The sequence below is a fragment of the Salmo trutta genome, chromosome 1 (genome assembly GCF_901001165.1).
Source record: "Salmo trutta chromosome 1, fSalTru1.1, whole genome shotgun sequence".
Lineage (NCBI taxonomy): Eukaryota > Metazoa > Chordata > Actinopteri > Salmoniformes > Salmonidae > Salmo > Salmo trutta.
The window spans coordinates 15,456,539-15,480,530 of NC_042957.1; the positions used below are offsets into that span (position 1 = coordinate 15,456,539).

The 23,992-nt window shown below is 43.5% G+C and overlaps 1 protein-coding gene and 1 long non-coding RNA gene across 3 annotated transcripts in view; one reads left to right on the forward strand and one right to left on the reverse strand.

Moving 5' to 3' along the window:
• Nucleotides 1-23,992, forward strand: part of LOC115169440 (MAM domain-containing glycosylphosphatidylinositol anchor protein 2) — a 345,934-nt gene that overhangs the window by 69,950 nt on the left and 251,992 nt on the right. The window lies entirely within an intron of this gene.
• Nucleotides 8,934-9,607, reverse strand: LOC115169547 (uncharacterized). The gene is made up of 2 exons (XR_003870885.1): nucleotides 9,484-9,607; nucleotides 8,934-9,115 (listed from the first exon to the last, which is right to left on the reverse strand). It is a non-coding gene; the product is annotated as an uncharacterized LOC115169547 (long non-coding RNA).

Genomic DNA, 23,992 nt, shown 5'->3' on the forward strand with positions numbered 1-23,992 from the left:
GGATAAGTGCAGAAAAAGGGCTACATTATAGTTTATTGATGGTAGGCACACAGTTTTTTCTCCCGTGGACTTTGGATGTTGCAGACCGTAAACATTTTTAAAAGAGTGAGAACTCAGCCACTTTATCGGTGTTGGAATGAATGCTATGCTCTCAACGAAGATCAAGGTCTCATTGTCTCAGTGTTTGTCTCAATAGTGTCTCAGAACCCCCCCCCCCCCCCCCCACACACACACACACACACACACACACACACACACACGCGCACTGTTGGATCTAGAATAATCCTGGCACTGGAGGGAAGTGACAGGAAACTCAGGGGGACAGTCTTTCTCTCTCTCCTCTCTCTATTTTTTCTCTCTCTCTCCTGTCGCTCTCCCTCTTCATCTCTCTCTGCCTTCTCTCTCCCTCTTTTTTCCTCTCAGTACAGTGCAGGGTAACACTGCTCAATTTCACACTCCGGTGACCCTCTCACGGCATGAGGAATCATACTGGCACACACTATGTCAGGTTGGTTATGGAGAGAGAAAAAGTATTTCAATAACCTCCATGTAGTAGTAGTGGGCCTGGGTTTGGACGCAAGCTTATTCATAGAAAATAAAAGCCACAAATAGTTTTGATTAAATAGAATGACCACACTTCTGCACTGGGCCATACTGTATATGAGAAGAAGAAAAAATATGACAACCAATGGAAGATAAATCTGTCTCTTAGCTTGATTCATAGGCCATCTGCCAGCCATCAACTGACTGAAATTACCGCCGGCATCATCATAAATGCACAACTGATAAGCTGTATAGAGATTGGTCATGGTCACTTATGAAAAGTATAAACACAGAGACAATTGACAGCCATTTTATACACAAAGCTTCAACCATGGAAGCTTATTTTGATATGATGGCAGATCCATGATAGGAATCCATAAAGACATTGGAAATATAGCTTGTTTGAGTATGAAAAACATGCATGAAATTGATCAAAATGCATCAAAGATAACTTAAATTCACACTTTTATAATGCTAATGATAGTTACAAATATGAGCTATTAATCCTTAAAGTATAACTTTCAGACCCACACAAACAAATGGAAAAGTTTAGTTAATCTCAACAGATGGCAACAGACTGCACGGCAGGATACACATGCCTGTAACTTGGCAATGGGAATTTGCTGCATACAACAGCTTTCTCCAGTGATGGGGAAGTGTAGGGGAAAAATAAAACAGCTTTCTCCAGTGATGGGGAAGTGTAGTGGATAAAATAAAACATCTTTCTCCAGTGATGGGGAGGTGTAGGGAGAAAACATATAATAAAGAAAATTAGGAAAAATGGAAATCTTGATTTTCCAATCGACAATCCTTCTTTTGTGTTTTAAACTTTACTGCTTTGATTTTGTGACTCACGGCACAATATTTAGAGATGATATGCAAAGTGACAGAGCATGTAACCGTAAATCATAGTCCATAGACGCTGAGACGCGTTAGTCAGGCGTCCAATTGTGACCTAGGTAAATGGTTCTGAGACCAACATCCGCGGGGGACGCACATCCCGAACGTGCACCACCCCTTAATTACCAACCAACGCGGCTCCGGTACACTTCCTCTTTTCATTTGAATGTGTTGACAGTTGGAGAAATTGTCTGAGCTGTGCTGAGAATTCAAAAAGTATGAAAGCCAAAGGTCCAATATTCTAGAAAGTGCTGTGTGAAAGGAGTGGGAAGAAAGTAGAGCCAACACTTATATTGTAAACTTCAACACACACACACACACACACACACACACACACACACACACACACACACACACACACACACACACACACACACACACTAGAAATACATTTGTCCAATCATATTCATCATCATCATCATCATATTTATTATCCTCCTCATCATCATCTTTACTATCATCATAATCATCATCCTTACTATCATCACTAACATCACCTTTACTATCATCACCATCCTTACTATCATCACTAACATCACCTTTACTATCATCATCATCTTTACTATCATCACTAACATCATCTTTACTATCATTACTAACATCATTCTTACTATCATCACCTTTACTATCATCATCATCATTACTATCATCACTAACATCATTCTTACTATCATCACCTTTACTATCATCATCATCATTACTATCATCACTAACATCATTCTTACTATCATCACCTTTACTATCATCATCATCTTTACTATCACCACAAACATCATCTTTACTATCATCACTAACATCACCTTTACTATCATCATCATCTTTACTATCACCACAAACATCATCTTTACTATCATCACCTTTACTATCATCACTAACATCATCCTTACTATCATCCCTAACATCATCCTTACCATCATCACTAACATCATCCTTACTATCATCACCTTTACTATCATCATCATCATCCTTACTATCATCACCTTTACTATCATCATCATCATCCTTACTATCATCACCTTTACTATCACCATCATTACAATCATCACTAGCATCATCATTACTATCATCATCTTTACTATCATCACTAGCATCATCCTTACTATCATCACTAAAATCATCCTTACTATCATCACCTTTACTATCATCATCATCTTTACTATCATCACTAACATCATTCTTACTATCATCACCTTTACTATCATCATCATCATTACTATCATCACCTTTACTATCATCATCATCATTACTATCATCACTAGCATCATCATTACTATCATCACTAACATCATCCTTACTATCATCACCAACAGCACAATCGTTCATCATATAGCCACAACAACAGCATAGTAGAATCCTTAACGGGCCCCCTCCATCTGTAATACGTTTGACCTTAGAGTTGATTTACCAGACCCTTGTTGATTTACCAGACCCTTGTTGATATACCAGTGTTGATTTACACAGTGTACTTTGCCCCGAGCCTACAGACAAACACTCATCACCTAGACATAGCCTACAGACAGACACTCATCACCTAGACACAGCCTACAGACAGACACTCATCACCTAGACTGTCACGGTTGTCTAAAGGAGCAGACCAAAGCGCAGTGTGATTGTAGTTCCAAATTGTATTAAATCCGTGAAACTTTGCAATACATAAATAACTGAATTAACAAAACAACAAACCGTGACGCAGAGAGAAACAAACACTACTCAAAATATAATCACCCACAAAACCCAGCAAGAAAAACCCCTACTTAAATATGATCTCCAATCAGAGGTAACGAGGACCAGCTGCCTCCAATTAGAGATCAACCCAAAAAACAACATAGAAATAGAAAAACTAGAACTTAAACATAGAAATAGAAAACATAGAAAAACACAAAACACCCCCGTCACGCCCTGACCTACTCTACCATAGAAAATCACATCTTACTATGGTCAGGACGTGACATTGACACAGCCTAGACACTCATCACCTAGACACAGCCTACAGACAGACACTCATCACCTAGACACAGCCTACAGACATACACTCATCACCTAGACACAGCCTACAGACAGACACTAATCACCTAGACACAGCCTACAGACATACACTCATCACCTAGACACAGCCTACAGACAGACACTCATGACCTAGACACAGCCTACAGACAGACACTCATCACCTAGACACAGCCTACAGACATACACTCATCACCTAGACACAGCCTACAGACAGACACTCATCACCTAGACACAGCCTACAGACAGACACTCATGACCTAGACACAGCCTACAGACAGACACTCATCACCTAGACACAGCCTACAGACATACACTCATCACCTAGACACAGCCTACAGACATACACTCATCACCTAGACACAGCCTACAGACAGACACTCATGACCTAGACACAGCCTACAGACAGACACTCATCACCTAGACACAGCCTACAGACATACACTCATCACCTAGACACAGCCTACAGACAGACACTCATCACCTAGACACAGCCTACAGACAGACACTCATCACCTAGACACAGCCTACAGACAGACACTCATGACCTAGACACAGCCTACAGACATACACTCATCACCTAGACACAGCCTACAGACAGACACTCATGACCTAGACACAGCCTACAGACATACACTCATCGCCTAGCTGGGCAGATACAGTTGTGTGGTCCATAATCCAGCCATGCAGCTCACTCAACCCCAAACAAAGCTAGTTTCCTGTGTTTCTAGACAATCTAATATGACCCATGGCCCTTCTAGCCGTCTCTATTTAGAACAAGAAAAAGTAACAAATCGGCCCACAGTCATCAAGCTAGGTAAGAGATCATTGTTTAAGTGAAGTAGATCAAAGGTCATTCAATAATGTATATTGTGTTGCACCTTTAACCACTAGCCTTACAAATGAACAACCCTTTCTTTTAAAAGCACAAAGGCTTAAAGGGATACTTTGGGATTTTTCCAATGAGGCCCTTTATCTAAACTACCTCTAAATTCCTTCATGCTGGACACAGAGACATAAAAATTATATCCACAAGTTCAAAGACTCTGGGAAGTAGCTAAAGGGCCTCATTGCCAAAATCCCGAAGTATCCCTTTAACTTTTTATTTGGTATTTGTATTTATTAAGGATCCCCATTAGCTACTCTTCCTGGGGTTCAGCAAAATTAAGGCAGTTATTCAATTTTTAAAACATTACAATACATTCATAACAGATTTCACAACACAATGAGTGTGTGCCCTCAAGCCACTACTCCACTACCACATATCTACAACACAAAATCCATGTGTACGTGTGTGTATATGTAATGAACACGAGGGGAGACAGAGAGCTGGTTTCAAGCGCAGGGCGCAGCAGGTGTTTATTGCAAAGGACCACAGGAGGAGGTTGGTAGCTGAGTCCAGGGGCAGGCAGAAGGTCACACACAGGGGGTCCAAAAGGGCAACAGTACAGGCAGGGAAAAGTCTAGTAAAGTAGTCCGGGAGATCAGGCAATAGATAGATAACAGGAAATCCGATAGGCTAAAGTACAGGCATGGAATAGGCAAAAAGGCATCGTTAGTGAGGCAGGCAAAAACTATCATACACAAGAGGAGTAAATCACAGGAAAACCAGCGCTCTGAAAGACGTGTCACAAAACAAATAATACTTCACAGTGATGGGGTGCAAAGAACTGAACTAAATAGTGTGTGATAATGACATACAGGTATGTGAACAGGTGATTAGAATTCAGGTGATTGGGATCTGGAGAGTGAGCTGCGTTCAGGAGTTCTAGGTGTTTGAGAGCGTGAGCTGGAAAGTGGTCTGGAAAGTGAGCTGCGTTCAGGGGTTCTACGTGTTTGAGAGCATGAGTTGGAAAGTGGTCTGGAAAGTGAGCTGCGTTCAGGGGTTCTACGTGTTTGAGAGCGTGAGCTGGAAAGTGAGCTGCGTTCAGGGGTTCTACGTGTTTGAGGGTGTGAGTTGGAAGCAGACGTTACAGTATAGTATGTGTATGTATGCATGTGTCTGTGCCTATGTGTTGCTTCACAGTCCTGCTGTTACATGAGGTGTGTTTTATCTGATTCTACTGCTTGCATCAGTTACCTACATTTACATTTTAGTCATTTAGCAGGCGCTCTTATCCAGAGCAACTTACAGTAGTGAATGCATACATTTCATTTCACACATTTGTATTTTATAAAAAAAAAAATTGAACTGGCTCCCCGTGGGAATCAAACCCACAACCCTGGCGTTGCACACACCATGCTGGCGTTGCAAACACCATGCTCTACCAACTGAGCCACAGTGTAATAGAGTTCCATGTAGTCATGGCTGTATGTAGTACTGTGCGCCTCCCATAATCTGTTCTGGAATTGGGGACTGTGAAGAGACCTCTGGTGGCATGTCTTGTGGGGTATGCAAGGGTGTCTGAGCTGTGTGCTAGTTGTTTAAACAGAGAGCTTAGTGTTTTCAATGTGTCAATACCTCTCACAAATACAAGTAGTGATGAAGTCAATCTCTCCTCCACTTTGAGCCACGAGAGATTGACGTACATATTATTAATGTTTGCTCTCTGTGTACATCCAAGGGCCAGCTGTGCTGCCCTGTTCTGAGCCAATTGCAATTTTCCTAAGTCCCTCTTTGTGGCACCTGACCACGCGACAAAACTAGAGCATGTAGGAGCTGCTGTGTTTATAGTGCTGTTATGAATGTAGAGCAGCGCTATATTATGGACAGACTTATCCCCATCTTAGTTACTATTGTATCGATATGTTTTGACCGTGGCAGTTTACAATCCAGGGTTACTCTAAGCAAGTTAGTCAAGTCAACTTGCTCAATTTCCACATTATTTATTACAAGGTTTAGTTGAGGTTTAGTGTTTAGTGAATGATTTGTCCCAAATACAATGCTTTTAATTTTTGAAATTATTTAGGACTAACTTGTTCCTTGCCACCCATTCTGAAACTAACTGCAGCTCTTTGTTAAGCTTTGCAGTCATTTCAGTTGCTGTCGTAGCTGACATGTATAGTGTTGAGTCAAACATCGTTTGTCAGTTTGTTTCCAGTAAAATAGCATTGCATCTGGTTAAACATCATTTTTTCCAAATGTTTACTAAGGGTTGGTAACAGGCTGATTGGTCGGTTTTTTGAGCCAGTAAAGGGGGCTTTACTATTCTTGGGTAACAAAATTACTTTTTCTTCCCTCCAGGCCTGAGGGCATACACTTTCTAGTAGGCTTAAATATGGCAAATAGGAGTGGCAATATCGTCCGCTAATATCCTCAGTAATTTTCCATACAAGTTGTCAGACCCCGGTGGCTTGTCATTGTTGATAGACAACCATTTTTTTCACCTCTTCCACACTCACTTTACGGAATTCAAAATTACAATTCTTGTCTTTTATAATGTGGTCAGATTTACTTGGATGTGGAGTTTGCCATTCATTTTCCTAATTCCTATCAACCATATTAAGAGATCCTCTATAGCAAATGTCTGCCAGACTGCCCAGCCATTCCCGAGCTGCCTGGACACCTGACCCCCGCCAGTCTAGTCAATAATAATGACTCTCTCCTCAACGCAATTTCCTTCCCAACAAAAAAGTTTTTTCTATATTTTTTTATCCCAAGGGAAAAGTTTGTAAACACCTACACATATACATTAACACACAGAGATAGCACATCCTCCATATAATTCCTCTCATCGGGCCTCCCAGGTGGAGCAGCAATCTAAGACGATGCAGTGCTAGAGGCGTCACTACAAATCCGGTTTCGATCCTTGGCTGTGTCGCAGCCGGGCGTGACCGGGAGACCCATGAGTCGGCACACAATTGTCCCAGCGTCATCCGAGTTAGGGGAGGGTTTGGCCGGCTGGGATGTTCTTGTCCCATTGCGCTCTAGCGACTTTTGTGGTGGCCGGGCGCATGCACACTGACAATTGTACGGTGTCTCCTCCGACACATTGGTGTGGCTGGCTTCCGGGTTAAGTAAGCAGTGTGTGAAGAAGCAGTGCAGCTTTGTGGGGCCTTGTTTTGGAGGACACGTGGCTCGCGACCTTTGCCTCTCCCGAGTCCGTACAGGAGTTGCAGCGGTGAGACAAGACTGCAACTACCAATTGGATACCATTTTTTTCTTTAAACGTATTCATCTCATTTGGCCTAGTAGTACTGCAGAGCTCTTTTTACTTGCACACAATATAGCTGGGTCGCCCCGTCCTGCCCCCTGGTGGTCCACTGCCCCACTCAGCTTTAAGATCTTAGTGAAACATTCCTTATTGGTTTCATATGTAACAACAGTACAGCAGACCCACAGGGCCAGGACTGTGCAGCCCAGCATCTAGGGATTGCCTAAATAGGTATCTCCCCTGATGTGGGCATGTTTTCAATACAGACTCCTTTTGTTGTACAGTATTCCATATAAGGCATCCAGACCTTATGAAAGTTGCACAGTATACCTTTAATCTTGTAATAAATCAAATCTAGTGAATAACTTGACATTTCTGCAATCGATTGTGACATTGTGCGAGGATAATCAACCTTCCAATTAATGGCAATGCATTTTTTTGCCACTATATGCTAGATTACACAATTTCTTCTAATAATAGCCTCCGGTATCAGCATTTCCAAGCAATCAAAAACAGGGAGAAGGGAGAATCTGTAGACTTGCTGAGATAAAATAACATACTGTTTGCCAGAATTCAGCCAGCCTTCAGAACACCATAACATATGCAAGTATGTCCCCCTTTTATACAGAGTAATAACATTTCTGAGTGCATGATATTCAGTTTCACTGGCAAATAGTTCATTCTATGGATGGTTTTAAACTGCCGTAATTTATGAATGAGGTAATATGAACATGACAGGGCATTCAAACATATCTTTATCCATTCATCATCATCAATAGCTTCTCCCAGGTCTTCCTCACATTTTTGTTTTACATGTATTGTGTCCTTGGGAAAAGCCTCTATCAACACTTGATACAGTTTGGAAATCAACGTTTTAGGTTTATCAGACTGTCTTAAAATAGTACAAATCTTTGAAGCTTTTGGCTAGTCCAGTGTTTGCTGCAGATATAATAAAACATTCACCTCAGCTCCATCACACCTCAGCTCCATCACAGACTGGTCTTCCCTGGCTGCCTGACCCTGCTGAGACCCCTGTCACAATCTGATCCTGCTAAGATGAGGCATTACAAAGAATTACCTTGGTGTTCATTTATATATTATATTATCCAAGAATAGAATCAATGGTTCAATCCGTGACATGACCATTTTTCCCAGATCCCAGACTGTAGCTTTAAGCTTAAACTGCTGTTGTGTTGCTACTCTAGGCCTACCCTAAAGATGGAACTTTGTATCCATTCATTGATATTGTTATAACATACTGCAAAATTCACCTGAGCTCCGTAGACTGGTCTTCCCTGGCTGTCTGACCCTGCTGGAACACCTGTCACCATCTGATTCTGCTAAGACATGATGAGCATCGTGTTGTGTACTGACTGTGCACCATGACAGTGAAACATGTAGAGCTGTTTATTTCGTGTCACCGTGAAAAGTACGGAATTAGCTAGGGAAACTGACAGATCAATAACATTACATTGCTATACTGACTCTAATAAAAACTCACATTGCACTGTCAAAAAACATCAGAATATTGGTCTTCAATCGTTTGGCCGCTGGTTTCAACATTTGATTCAGGTCTAGTGTGATTGAGGCAAAAACAATAGCTAACATTAGCCAAGTTTTGGCTAGCTCGCTCTCCTATGGCACAGAAACTGGCGACAGCTAGTCAAGTTCATTTACTTCTGTTGAAATGAGACAAATCAAGGTCTACAAAACATTTCCATACACATAACAGCTTTTAGATAATATGAGGTGGCTATTATTATAATACTATCTGACAGATAGCTAGAGCTGAACTGGCTGTGGTAGCTACTACTAGCTAGCTAATACATTCACATCAGTCGAGAGGGGATGAAACATTAGCGAACGTTACATGTCAGTTACACTACTAGCTCAGCACTGGGAATAAACACTCTTTTTTTCTGTTAAGTTAAACAGCAGTTACCTTGCAAGCAACATCAATCAACTAAAGAGTAGCCAGTTTCTGCATGCTTTTACAATTCGGAGAAAGAACGCAACACATACAGTACACACTGACAGCAGCTGCCTCTGTTCAACTCTCCCGTGCCGGTCCTGCAAAGCCAGAAGCATTGCCTTCACACAGCCTATCCGCACTCTCTGTGGTGTCCGCGTGGTCCTAAATCCAGCCGGATTAAACTGCCAAACAGCCTACCCAACCGCTCTGAGGCGTCCGCATGGTCCTAAAGCACAACGATGCCGCTTTTGTATCACTGTCCAATGATAAAACGGGTGGGGACAAAAGTACAATTTCAGAATTTGTGAAGGGAGTCTTGGCCCCCCATCCACAGTGAAAGTTGCGCCCCTGCTCTCTATAATGTATATAATCTCTATACTGTATATACTGTCTATTCTATACACCCTGTAATTCCAGATGTTCGTTTGTTATATATTTTATCTTTCACATTTCCCTGCAAGCACAACACTCCACTGAATTAATGATGTCCTTAATTGGTGCCATATACGACTATAGCGAGTTAAAAATATTTTAAATGCACCAACGTATCTCTTCAGGGACAAAGTGTCCTCCTAGGAACATTATGTTATAAACAAATAGATAAAAACACTTCATTTAGATTAAAGGGAACATCATTTCCCTCCACATCGGCCCTGTCCCGGAGCATTAGCAAGTTGAATGGTTATTTAGTTATTTATTGTGTTCAACACTTTCAAATTAAAATAAATTAATGTTCCACCTTTTGGGATTCCCATCTCTCACTGTTCACTATGTGCCTATCTATGGGGAGTTGTAAATCTATTAAGTTAATTTGTTCGTTGTTTCCTTTACCAATATAGCCCAACAACTACAGTAATGACTTTGGTTCTGTAAACTGTATTGGAATAACAAACATGCATGGCAATGAAGTTGTGAATGGGAGTGATTGGTATAGAATTGCCATCATATCAGTAGATCAAAATCTTATAAACAATTTTGCTGAAAACGTTTGCACATGAGCAGTAATAATGGGTGACTTCAGAGCTCAGTTTGTGTCCAGTCTACCCTGGACACGAACTGATGCCATGAGAAACTCCTATATTATGGTAGATACTCAAAAGGAATGTGTCTTCCTACTCTTCTATAAAATGACTGATTGAGACAGAGAAAGGTTTGGAAATCAGCTACGTGACCCTGTTTGTTCTGTCACTGTCATTACATGCCACTGTGCCGCACTCATAAATATCACACACACTGTCCTGTGTGATTACCGTGGCACAGTAAGGCTGTAATTCTATCGCTATAGCTGCAATTATGTACACCACCTTTGTTGTTCTGCAGTAAATGGTTGCATGCTCACACACACATTCATATAAACCCGCACACACACGATACTCTACCCTGTAGGTGGTGGCGGGTTGTACGTCCCCTCACCTATGGAGAGGGAGGGTAGAGTTGGAGGAAGGAGTGATGCCTTATGGAGAAACTATGTGAGTCACTCACAGGGCACAGGGATCTCTCTCTCATGTCCCTCTATTCCCACAATCATTCTTTCTCGCACTGCATCTCCCTCTTCTCTGGTCTATATGTACAGTGCCTTCGGAAAGAATTCAGACCCCTTCACTTTTTCCATATTTAAAAAAATCTATCTACACACGATACCCCATAATGACAAGGAAAAAACAGGTTTTTAGAAATGTTTCAAATGTACATAAGTATTCAGACCCTTTACTCAGTACTTTGGTGAAGCAACTTTGGCAGCGATTACAGCCTCGAGTCTTTTTGGGTATGACGCTACAAGCTTGGCACACCTGTTTCTCTCATTCTTCTCTGCAGATCCTCTCAAGCTCTGTCAGGTTGGATGGGAGCGTGGCTGCACAGCTATTTTTAGGTCTCTCCAGAGATGTTCGATCGGGTTAAAGTCAGGCTCTGGCTGTGCCACTCAAGGACATTCAGAGACTTGTCCTGAATCCACTCCTGCATTGTCTTGGCTGTGTGTTGGAAGGTGAACCTTCGCCCCAGTATGAGGTCCTGAGCACTCTGGAGCAAGGTTTCATTGACACAACATGGTGCCGACAGAAATGGTCTTAGGAAACTATGTAGTATTTTGTTTTCTATGTATTATTTCTTACATTGTTACTCCAGGAAATATTAAGTCTTATTACATACAACCTGGAAGAACTATTGGATATGAGAGCAACGTCAAAAAACCAACATTAAGACCAGGAATACGACTTTCCCGAGGCAGATCCTCTCTTCAGACCATCACCCAGCACAATGGAGCTAATCCCAGCAGCTGACCGAAAACAACGGCGACGCAAAAGGGGCAGACGGAGCGGTCTTCTTGTCAGGCTTCGTAAACGGGCACATCGCTCACCGCTCCCAAGTATACTACTCGCCAATGTCTAGTTTCTTGACAACAAGGTTGTTGTCGGAATCGGTCCAGCCACCGGGCTTCTCCATGCATCGCGCCAACAGAGATAAACACCTATCTGGGAAGAGGAAGGGCGGGGGTGTATGCTTTATGATTAACAATGTCACATCTACTCATGCTACACCCTCTGGTGTTCATCAGGTGCCTTCTTGACCTGCAGTTACTCCCCCTGTATACTCTCTGTCTCTCCCTTTCCCTCTCTGTGTGATTGTGTGGTTAGAGACAGGTGTGCTGGAGTCAGAGCAGATCCCTACCAGCTGCAACTCGTTCCATAATCAAGACCTCTACAAATACTCAGTCCTGCCACTTCTACTCTACCAGATCGTAATCTCTGCTCATTACCGCTCAACCCAACTACCATGCTCTGCATTTTACTGACCACCACTACCTTGGATTCCCCTCAGGATCTGTTTACCTTGTTCTACTCAGCCAACTCCAACCTCAGTCTCCACATCTGTTTTTTCTGCAACTCATCCGAGCTTCCCCGGATGTGCACTCCATATCTCTCTGTGTAACAATAAATATTTTGGTTAATTCATCGCTGTTTCCTCATCTGAGTCTGCTCTTGCGTTCCCCTGTGTCGCTCCGCATAACAAACAACTCATGGTGCAATCATAACAACACACAGGAACTCAAGTCCTTCTGCTCACCCGACCTAGAATTCCTTAGAATCAAATGCTGGCCATAATACCTTCCAAGATAATTATTGTCAGTTATAGTCACATCTGTGTACATCCCCCCTCTAGCGAACACCAAGACGGCCCTCAAGGAACTTCACTCGACTGTATGTAAACTGGAAACTATATACCCGGAGGCTGCATTTATTGTATCTGTGGATTTTAACAAAGCAAATTTGAGATCACTGTTACCAAAATGTTATCAGCATATTGAATGCACGACACGTAGGGCTAATACTCTCGACCACTGCTACTCTAATTTCCGCGATGCATACAAAGCCCTCCCCAGCCCTCCATTCGGCAAATCCGACCACGATGCCATCTAGCTCGTCACGGCTTATAGGCAGAAAATGGATGTACCGGCGATGAGAACCATTCAACGCTGGTCCGACCAATCGGAAGCCACGCTTCAGGATTGTTTTGATCACGCGGACTGGAATATGTTCCAGTCAGCCTCAGAGAATGACATTGATCGATACGCTGACTCGGTGAGTGCGTTTATAAATAAGTGCATCGGAGATGTCCTAACCACTCTGACTATTAAAACCTACCCTAAGCAGAAACCGTGGATGGATGGCGGCATTCACAAAAAACTGAAAGCGCAATCCACCGCATTTAACCATGGAAAGAGGTCTGGTGATATGACTGAATATAAACAGCGTAGTTATTCCCTCCGCAAGGCAATCAAACAAGCGAAATGCAGGTACAGGGACCAGGTGGAGTCGCAATTCAACAGCTCAAACACGAGACGTATGTGGCATGATCTACAGGAAATCACTGACTACAAAAACAAAATCAGCCACATCACGGATACCGACGTCACGCTTCCAGACAAAACTAAACACCTTCTTTTTTGCCCGCTTTGAGCACAATACAGTGCCACCGTCGCAGCTCGCTAACAAAGACTGAGCCCCCCCCCCCCCTTCTCAGTGGCTGACGTGAGCAAAATATTTAAACATGTTAACCCACGCAAGGCTGCTGGCCCAGACGGCATCCCAAGCCACGTCCTCAGACCAGCTGGCTGGTATGTTTTTCTAACATATTTAATGGCTCCCTATCCCAGTCTGTTGTCCCCATTTGCTTCAAGATGGCTACCATTGTTCCTGTACCCAAGAAGGCAAACATAACTGAACTAAATGACTACCACCCCGTAGCACTCACTTCTGTCATCATGAAGTACTTTGAGAGTCTAGTCAAGGATCATATCACCACCACCTTACCGGCCACCCTAGACCCACTTCAGTTTGTATACCGTCCCAACAGGTCCGCAGATGACGCAATCGCCATTGCACTGCACACTGCCCTATCCCATCTGGACACAAAGAATATCTATGTAAGAATACTGTTCATTGACTACAGCTCAGCCTTCAACATAATAGTACCCTCCAAGCTCATCATCAAGCTGGAGGCCCTGGGTCTCAACCCCTACCTGTGCAACTGGGTCCTGGACTTTCTGATGAGCCGCCCCCAGGTGGTGAAGGTAGGAAACAACATCTCCACTTCACTGACCCTCAACACTGGGGCCCCACAAGGGTGTGTGCTCAGCCCTCTTCTGTACTCCTTGTTCACCCACGACTGCGTGGCCATAAACGCCTCCAACTCAATCATCAAGTTTGCAGACGACATAACAGTAGTGGGCTTGATCACCAACATTGATGAGACAGCCTACAGGGAGGAGGTGAGGGTACCTGGAGTGTGGTGTCAGGAAAACAACCTCTCACTCAACGTCAACAAAACAAAGGAGATGATCATGGACTTCAGGAAACAGAAAAGGCAGCACCCACCTATCCACATCGAAGGGTCAGCAGTAGAGAAGGTGGAAAGTTTTAAGTTCCTGGGCGTACATATCACAGACAAACTGACGTGGTCCACCCACACAGACAGTGTGGTGAAGAAGGTGCAACAACGCCTCTTCAACCTCAGAAGGCTGATGAAATTTGGCTTGTCACTCAAAACCCTGACAAACTTTTACAGATGTACAATTGAGAGCATCCTGTATCACAGCCTGGTACGGCAACTGCACCGCCCTCAACTGCAAGGCTCTCCAGAGGGTGGTGCGGTCCACACAACGCATCACCGGGGGCAAACTACCTGCCTTCCAGGACACCTACAGCACCCGATGTCACAGGAAGGCCAACAAGATCATGAAGGACAATAACCACCCGAGCCACTGCCTGTTCACCCAGCTATTATCCAGAAGGCAAGGTCAGTACATGTGCATCAAAACTGGGACCGAGAGATTGAGAAACAGCTTCTATCTCAAGGCTATCAGACTGCTAAACAGCAATCACTAACTCAGAAAGGCTGCTGCCCACATTGAGACAAGATCACTGGACACTTTTAATAAATGGATTTACATTTTAGTCATTTAGCAGACACTCTTATCCAGAGCAACTTACAGTAGTGAATGCATACATTTCATTAAAAAAAAATTGAACCCACAACCCTGGTGTTGCAAACACCATGCTCTACCAACTGAGCCACACGGAACTTCCTGTCACATTAAATAATGTCATGTTAATAATGTCTACATATCTTACATTACTCATATCACATGTATATACTGTATTGAGACCCAATCACTGGACACTTTAATAAATGGTTCACTAGTCACTTTAAACAATGCCAGTTTAAATAATGGCACTTTAATAATGTTTAAATATCTTACATTACTCATATCACGTACAGTATATACTGTATTTTATACCATATACTGCACCTTGTCTATGCCGCTCGGCCATCGCTCCATATGTTTATATGTACATCTTCTCAATAACCCATTTAGATTTGTGTGTATTAGGTAGTTGTTGGGGTATTGTTAGATTACTTGTTAGATTTGTGTGTATTAGGTACTTGTTGGGAATTGTGAGATTATTTGATAGATATTACTGCACTGTTGGAACTAAAAGCACAAGCATTTCACTACACTTGCATTAACATCTGCTAACCATGTGTATGTGACCAATAAAATTTGATTTGCTCAAGGATCTCTCTGAATATTGCTCCATTCTTCTTCTTCTTGATCCTGACAAGTCTCCCTGTCCCTGCTGCTGAAAAACATCCCCACAGCATGATGCTGCCAGCACCATGCGTCACCGTAGGGATGGTTTCCTCCAGACATGACGCTTGGCATTCAGGCCAAAGAGTTCAATCTTGGTTTCATTAGAACAGTGAATCTTGTTTCTCATAGTCTGAGAGTCTTTAGGTGCCTTTTGGCAAACTCCAAACGGGCTGTCATGTGCCTTTTACTGAGGAGTGACTTCCGTCTGGCCACTCTACCATAAATGCCTGATTGGTGGAGTGCTGAAGAGATGGTTGTCCTTCTGGAAGTTTCTCCAATCTCCACAGAGGAACTCTAGAGCTCTGTCAGAGTGACCATCAGATTCTTGGTCACCTCCCTGACCAAGGCCCTTACCCAGATCTGTGCCTTGACACAATCCTGTCTCGGAGCTCTATGCATAATTTCTTCAACTTCATGACTTCATGACTTCTCACATGCACTGTCAACTGTGGGACCTGATATAGACAGGCGTGTGCCTTTCCAAATCATGTCCAATCAATTGAATTTACCACAGGTGGACTCAAATCAAGGATGATCAATGGAAACAGGATGCACCTGAGCTCAATTTTGAGTCTCATAGCAAAGGGTCTGAATACTTATTTAAATAAGGTTTTTCAGTTAAAAAAAAAAAAAAAATGCTAAAAAAATAAATAAACTGTTTTTGCTTCGTCATTATGGGGTGTTGTGTGTAGATTGCTGAGGAAAAACATGTATTTAATCCATTTCTGAATAAGTCTAATGTAACAAATGTGGAAAAAGTCAAGGGGTTTGAATACTTTCCGAAGGCACCGTGTCTTGCTCATTCATCCCCCTACTCTCCCTCTTTCATCCCTCTCTCTTAATTGATCAGTCAAGTGCAAAGGAAGAGCGAAAATCCTGCAGACACGGTGGCTCTAGAGGACAGGAATTAGACACATATGCATGTCATCCATCTTCACTATATTCACTATATTAACTGTATTTGCGAATCATCAGACATGTTGCATCATCATCCCCATCTTGCTTTGGCATAAAAAAAATATATTATCTAGATTTAGCAGAGTGTCGGGCTCGATAGCGGGGTCAGGGAGCACAATGCATAGAGACGGTATGGATGAGTTTTGACAAGCCATTGACAACAGCTAGTTACCATGTCATCTGCTATTCCTAGTCTCTCTCAGCTACTGTTGCTGTGGCAGTCAGTCAGAGTGTCAAAGTTAAAGAAGGGACAAGCTGTGTGACTGTTAGTGAGTCTCTGTGAAAGCTAGCTGATAATAATATTAATAATAGCACATGCTAGTGTTTGTACTTCCTCAATCTCTCTCAACAAAGGCTGTCTGTTTTCCTCTCTTCTACTCCTCTGTTATTCTTTATCATTTAGATTATATACAGAATTCACTTGTTTTCCTGACTCCTTCCATCTCACGCACAAGTGGCACATAAAGTTTGACTTGTTGGTGACTGCTGAGAGCCGTTGGAAGCAGGCACACGTCACACATTGTAATATCAAACAGAGCCGCTCTGCTCAGCCTGGCTCAGCTCAGCGGCTCTAGATCTTCCCAGGAAAGTACTGAATCACTTTTATATTCTCCCCTCTTGCATTAACACTAGAACCGCTAAAGCAGTCATTTGGACTGCACATGAATAAAATGTTTTACTCTGCCATTTTTAAAGTCATGCCCCTCTCCGTACTTGACTCTTCCTAAATAAGTCTATATAACACTGTCGTTGTTAGAATCTTAATATCACGAACAGAACTGGAGTTATAACCAGTTTTAGGAGGACATGTCATTTTTTTATGGTTTTCCACCTTTGCCCCTCCTTCTATAAAAACCATTATAAAATGGGTGGCAGGCAGGCTCAGGGTCAGGGACAGGCAGAGTGGTCAGACAGGCATGTACAGGGTCAGGATTGGCAAGGGTCAAAAACCAGGAGGACGAGAAAAAGCGAGGCTGGGAAAAAACAGGAGCTGACAGGAACAAACGCTGGTAAGCTTGACAAACAAGATGAACTGGCACAGACAGACAGAAAACACAGGTATAAATACCCAGAGGATAAGTGGCGAAGAAGGGCGACACCTAGAGGTGGTGGAGACCAGGACAGGTGAAACAGATCTGGGCGTGACAGTACCCCCTCTCTAGGGACGCCACCTGGCATTCCACCTGGGCGGATAACTGGTTGACTGGGGTGCCGGCGGTGAAAGCCAGCGATGAAGGCCGAGTCCAAGGTGTCTTTAGCGGGAACCCTGCACCTCTCCTCCGGGCCATAACCCTCCCAGTCAACCAGGTACAGGAAACCCCTGCCCCATGGTCGAACCCTCAGCAGGCATCGCACCGTGTACGCTGGCTGGCCATCAATGACACGGGGGGAAGGATGAGCCTAGAAACAGAAGTCAAGGGGCAGTCAGACATACTGAACCCCTCCCAGATGTCCTGGTACTCTGCGGAGCTGGCAGAGAGGTCCGGGGCAATTTCCAAGCCCCCAGGAAGACGTCCTGGGGCAGGCAGAGCTGACTTCAGGCAATGAGTGTGGCAGGACGGCTCCAGCCCACGATGGCACCAGTAGCCCAGTCAATGGAGGGATTGTGTAGCTGGAGCCAAGAGAATCCCAATGGAGAGACTTGGACTGGTCGCCCCACAGCAGGGTAGCATGGAGAGGGGGACGAGTAAGGGGAGAAGAACACTTATCTTTAATACCCACCAGTGTACTCACTCCAACGAATGAGCTAGGTCTCTTGAAGGGACAGGTAGACACAAAATGACCGGCAGTACCGCAATACAGACAACTCTGGGTCTCAAGTCTGCATACACGTTCGGCTGGAGACAGACGAGCCCTGCCGAGCTGCATCGGCTCGGGAAGAGGTGAATCGGCATCTGTCCGGAGGCTCTTGGAGGGACTCGGGTAAGCGCGGATCCTCTTGGGGACGTAGACGCTGGGGACTTCCGGAGTTCATCAGCTGCAAGGTGGGATCCCTGAGTGAGAGATTGGGACCGCAATCGGACCTCTTCTCCCTCCTTCGTTCCCGTAGGCGACCATTGATCTGCATGGTTAAAGCGATGAGTGAGTCGAGATCCGTCGGTAAGTTCTCAGGCTGCCAGCTCATCCTTTACCTCCTCAGATAATCCGTGCAGGAATGGGTCGAACAGTGCTTCCGGGTTCCAAGTACCCTCCGCTGCTAGAGTGCAGAACTCCGCACTAGTCTGCACAGTCTGCCACACTTAGGGAGTCCTGCTGAAGCTGGAGTAACTTCTGGGAAGCCTATCTCCCGGACATCGGAGCCTCAAACCTTTCTCACCTCTGCCACGAATATCTCCAGACTGAGACAGATGGCGGATTGTTGCTTCCACACCGCTGTGGCCCAGGCGAGTGCCCTCCCGGACCCAGCGCAATAATGTACACTATCTTTGAGCAGTCCGAGGGGAACAAAGAAGACTGCAGCTCGAAAACGAGGGAGCACTGGGAGAGAAAGGCCCGGCAGGTTCTGGAATCTCTATCGTAGCGCTCCGGAGGAGGTAAGAGGGGTTCCCGGGAAACCGAGTTGATGGCGCTGCTACGAGCCGAGTTACAGAGGGGCTTGGAGGTTACCGTCGTGGTAGGCTGCCCAATAAGACACCTTTTCAGGCCTTATTGCTTAAATATAGTATTTTAATGTTACCTAAGACCTTCATAAACACAACCAAATGATTATTTTTGTGACAGCATATATGACATTTATTAATTACAGTGTTAGAAAGTTTCAGTACAACGTTGTCTAAGAGCATTTCGTATTATTCTGCACGTAAATCTGAGATACTCCATTTGGTATGATATGTTACATTTCGTATGGTATGTGTCCATCATCCATTTTGTTATGAATTACAATCCATATGATATGTTACAAATTGCAATTCATACAATATGTTATGAATTGCAATCCGTACAAGATGTTACAAAATTGAGAAATGTACAATATGTTACAAATTTGCAAACGTATATGTTACGAATTCCAATTTATTGTGGCTAACATTAGCTAGATGGCTAACATTAGCCCCTGACCCTAAGCCCTCGGGCTAAGATTAGGGTTAAGGTTAGGAGTTAGGTTAAAGGGTTAGGGTTATTGGAAGGGTTAGCTAAAAGGGTTAAGGTTAGGGTTAGGGGAAAGCTTAGCTAAAATGCTAAGTAAATTCAGCAACAAATAAAACCTGCCCTTCTTCAGGACCCTGTCTTTCAAAGATAATTCATAAAAAATCCAAATAACTTCGCAGATCTTCATTGTAAAGGGTTTAAACACTGTTTCCCATGCTTGTTCAATGAACCATAAACAATGAATGAACATGTACCTGTGGAACGGTCGTTAAAACCTGTTTGGGATAGGGGGCAGTATTGAGAATTTTGGAAAAAATATGTGCCCATTTTTAACTGCCTCCTACACCAACTCAGAAGCTAGAATATGCTTATTATTGTTCAGGTTTGGATAGAAAACACTCTGAATTTTCTAAAACTGTTTGAATGGTGTCTGTGAGTATAACAGAACTCCTATGGCAGGCAAAAACCTGACAAGGTTTCAAGCAGGAAGTACCCTGTAACGTGACAATTCCCAGGGCTCCGATAGGCTCTCAGAACCCGGGAAATACCTGAAGGTTGACGAGGCAGCCTCAGGCTGAAACACATTATCGCCTTTGGTAAGTGGCGGCTCAGAGGACCTTTGAATGAGGCGCGTGCACGATTCGCTCCTGAGGAGAAATTTTATTCGGCTGTTTAGGCTCAATGCATATTCCCGGTCGGAATATTATCACTTTTCTACGAGATAAATGGCATAAAAATTGGTTTTAAACAGCGGTTGACATGCTTCGAAGTACGGTAATGGAATATTTAGAATTTTTTTGTCACGCCAATGCGCCATGCGCAAGACCGTGATGTAGCATTCTGATAGTGTCTAGAACTCACGAACAAAACGTCGCTGTTTGGATATAACGATGGATTATTTGGGACCAAACCAACATTTGTTATTGAAGTAGAAGTCCTGGCAGTGTATTCTGACGAAGAACAAGCAAGGTAAGAACATTTTTCTTATAGGAAATGTGATTTTGGTGGAGGCTGACCTGGGTGGGTGTCTAAATAGCTAGCCCTGTGATGCCGGGCTATGTGCTTAGATTATTGCAAAATGTGCTTAATCCGAAAAGCTATTTTAAAATCGGACATATCGAGTGCATAGAGGAGTAATGTATCTATAATTCTTAAAATAATTGTTATGCTTTTTGTGAACGTTTATCGTGAGTAATTTAGCAAACTGTTAGTAAATTCCCCGGAAGTTTGCGGGGGTTATGCTTTTTCTGAACATCACATGCTAATGTAAAAAGCTGTTTTTTGATATAAATATGAACTTGATTGAACAGACATGCATGTATTGTATAACACAATGTCCTAGGTGTGTCATCTGATGAAGATCATAAAAGGTTAGTGCTGCATTTAGCTGTGGTTTGGGTTTATGTGACATTATATGCTAGCTTGAAAAATGGGTGTCTGATTATTTCTGGCTGGGCACTCTGCTGACATAATCTAATGTTTTGCTTTCGTTGTAAAGCCTTTTTGAAATCGGACAGTGGGGTTAGATTAACGAGATTCTTGTCTTTAAATAGCTGTAAAATAGTCATATGTTTGAGAAATTGAAGTAATAGTATTTCTAACGATTCAAAAATTGCGCCACTGGATTTCAGTGGCTGTTACGTAGGTGGGACGAGTTCGTCCCACATGCGCCAGAGAGGTTAAGACACTAACAACTTACAGACGGTAGGCAATTAAGGTCACAGTTATGAAAACTTAGGACACTAAAGAGGCCTTTCTACTGACTCTGAAAAACACCAAAAGAAAAATGCCCAGGGTCCCTGCTCATCTGCGTGAACGTTCCTTAGGCATACTGCATGGAGACATGAGGACTGCAGATGTGGCCAGGGCAATAAATTACATTGTCCGTACTATGAGACCCCTAAGACAGCGCTTCAGGGAGACAGGATGGACAGCTGATCGTCCTCGCAGTGGCAGACCACTTGTAACAACACCTGCACAGGATCGGTACATCCGAACATCACACCTGCGAGACAGGTACAAGATGGCAACAACTGCCTGAGATACACCAGGAACGCACAATCCCTCCATCAGTGCTCAGACTGTCCGTAATAGTCTGAGAGAGTCTGGTAAGGCAGGTTTTCACTAGACATCACCTGGCAACAACGCAGCCTATGGGCACAAACCCACCGTCGCTGGACCAGACACGACTGGCAAAAAGTGCTCTTCATTGACGAGTAGCGGTTTTGTCTCACCAGGGGTGATGGTCGGATTCGCATTTATCATCGAAGGAATGAGCGTTACACCGAGACCTTTACTCTGGAGCAGGATCGATTTGGAGGTGGAGGATCCGTCATGGTCTGGGGCAGTGTGTCACAGCATCATCGGACTGAGTTTGTTGTCATTGCAGGCATTCTCAACGCTGTGCGTTACATGGAAGACATCCTCCTCCCTCATGTGGTACCCTTCCTGCAGGCTCATCCTGACATGACCCTCCAGCATGACATTGCCACCAGCCATATTGCTCGTTCTGTGCATGATTTCCTGCAAGACAGGAATGTCAGTGTTCTGCCATGGCCAGCAAAGAGCCCGGATCTCAATCCCATTGAGCATGTCTGGGACCTGTTGGATCGGAGGGTGAGGGCTAGGGCTCGGGCCATTCACCCCAGAAATGCCCTGGAACTTTCAGGTGCTTTGGTGGAAGAGTGGGGTAACATTTTGATTTTGACCCCGCCTTTGTTCAGGGACACATTATTCAATTTCTGTTAGTCACATGTCTGTGGAACTTGTTCAGTTTATGTCTCAGTTGTTGAATCTTGTTATGTTCAAACAAATATTTACACATGTTAAGTTTGCTGAAAATAAACACAGTTGATAGTGAAAGGACGTTTCTTTTTTTGCTGAGTTTAGTTGCAATGCATCTAAAAGTAGTAAGTAGTTGCAAAGTTCTAATTCGCTAAAATGCTGAAGTTATCCGTGATGAGACTCAAACATGCTACCTATAGTAGACCCACCCATCCAGCCTGGCCAACCACCCTCCATTTGTTATTGCCGTAGCCCTTTCCTGCAGTCAATGACCAAAAGCTCCACTTTGGCCTCATGGGTGGAATATTATTCCTATTTTTCATAATTTCATAATTAATTAAAGATGTTATTTGTTTTTATGTCAAACAGTTTTGTTATATTTTAGTATTCTGTGATGTATATAAAGTGTAATATAGGGATGCAAATACATTTCAACTCTATATCTGACAAGGTACAGGTGTCTTCTTTTTTTGAGCTCATAACCAATATATGAGGTAGTATACTTTTGTTTCAAAGTAGTTTTGTTTAAGACTACCAAGAATCACTCTGTGTGACCCTGATTTAGCCCACTGCAGTAAAAGGTTAATTAAGTAACCTTCTATCTTATGTAACCAAAAGTAACTTATCATAATAATTTGAGTGTCCTGGATTTACTTTTACTATGTTACGTCTAGTCTATGAGACCAGTCTGTGCAGTCAGAATGATTGCTCATTAGTCTGAAGGGGGGGTCCCTCGAGGCCCAGCGGTTCGAGTGTTAAAAGGGCTTTGATTCCCTAGTTCAGTAAGGAGGCTGGTTGGTTTATCTATTCAGCCTGTATTATAACACAATTATTTCCCCTTTGTATTTGTACCTCACATGACGTCTGGCAAAATGAGGAGGAAAAAGAGGCCATTTCATATTTCTGTTTTATTTCTCCTCCTGAGTGGAGAGGGTTCATTCTGCAGAAGGTCTTAACCTCTGGCATGTCTCAAGTGCTGGCCTGCATCCCAAATGGCACCCTATTCCCTATGTAGTCCACTACTTGCACTACTTTTGGTCAAAGTAGTGAACTACATAGTTAATAGGGTGCCATTTGGGACACAGTCCGGTGTTTATTTCATATGGCTGGTTATTACGGTGTGTAGACAGTGGGCCTGCTGCTAGCTGTGAGCTATGTGTTGAAGCAGACAGACAGGGAGACATACGGTGGTGGTGGTTATATGGTCGACTATCTGATCAACTCTGACATCACAGATCAGGGGCCACTGAACGAGGTGCAGACCACCTCTCAACAGACCAGACACACTACAGTAACCCTGCAGGCCTTGATGGTGTATTAAACCCTCTCAGGTCACAAGCTATGCCGGACATGTTCAATGTATTATACCACAGTTAAAGACTGTCCAGGAAGCCATATGAAGAGACTTAAGCCTGTGTCACAAGAAGCAATTTGGTCGCAATTTCTGTTGCAGATCCGAGTTGCAAGTGACATCATCTTTAGAAAATTTGCTGATACACA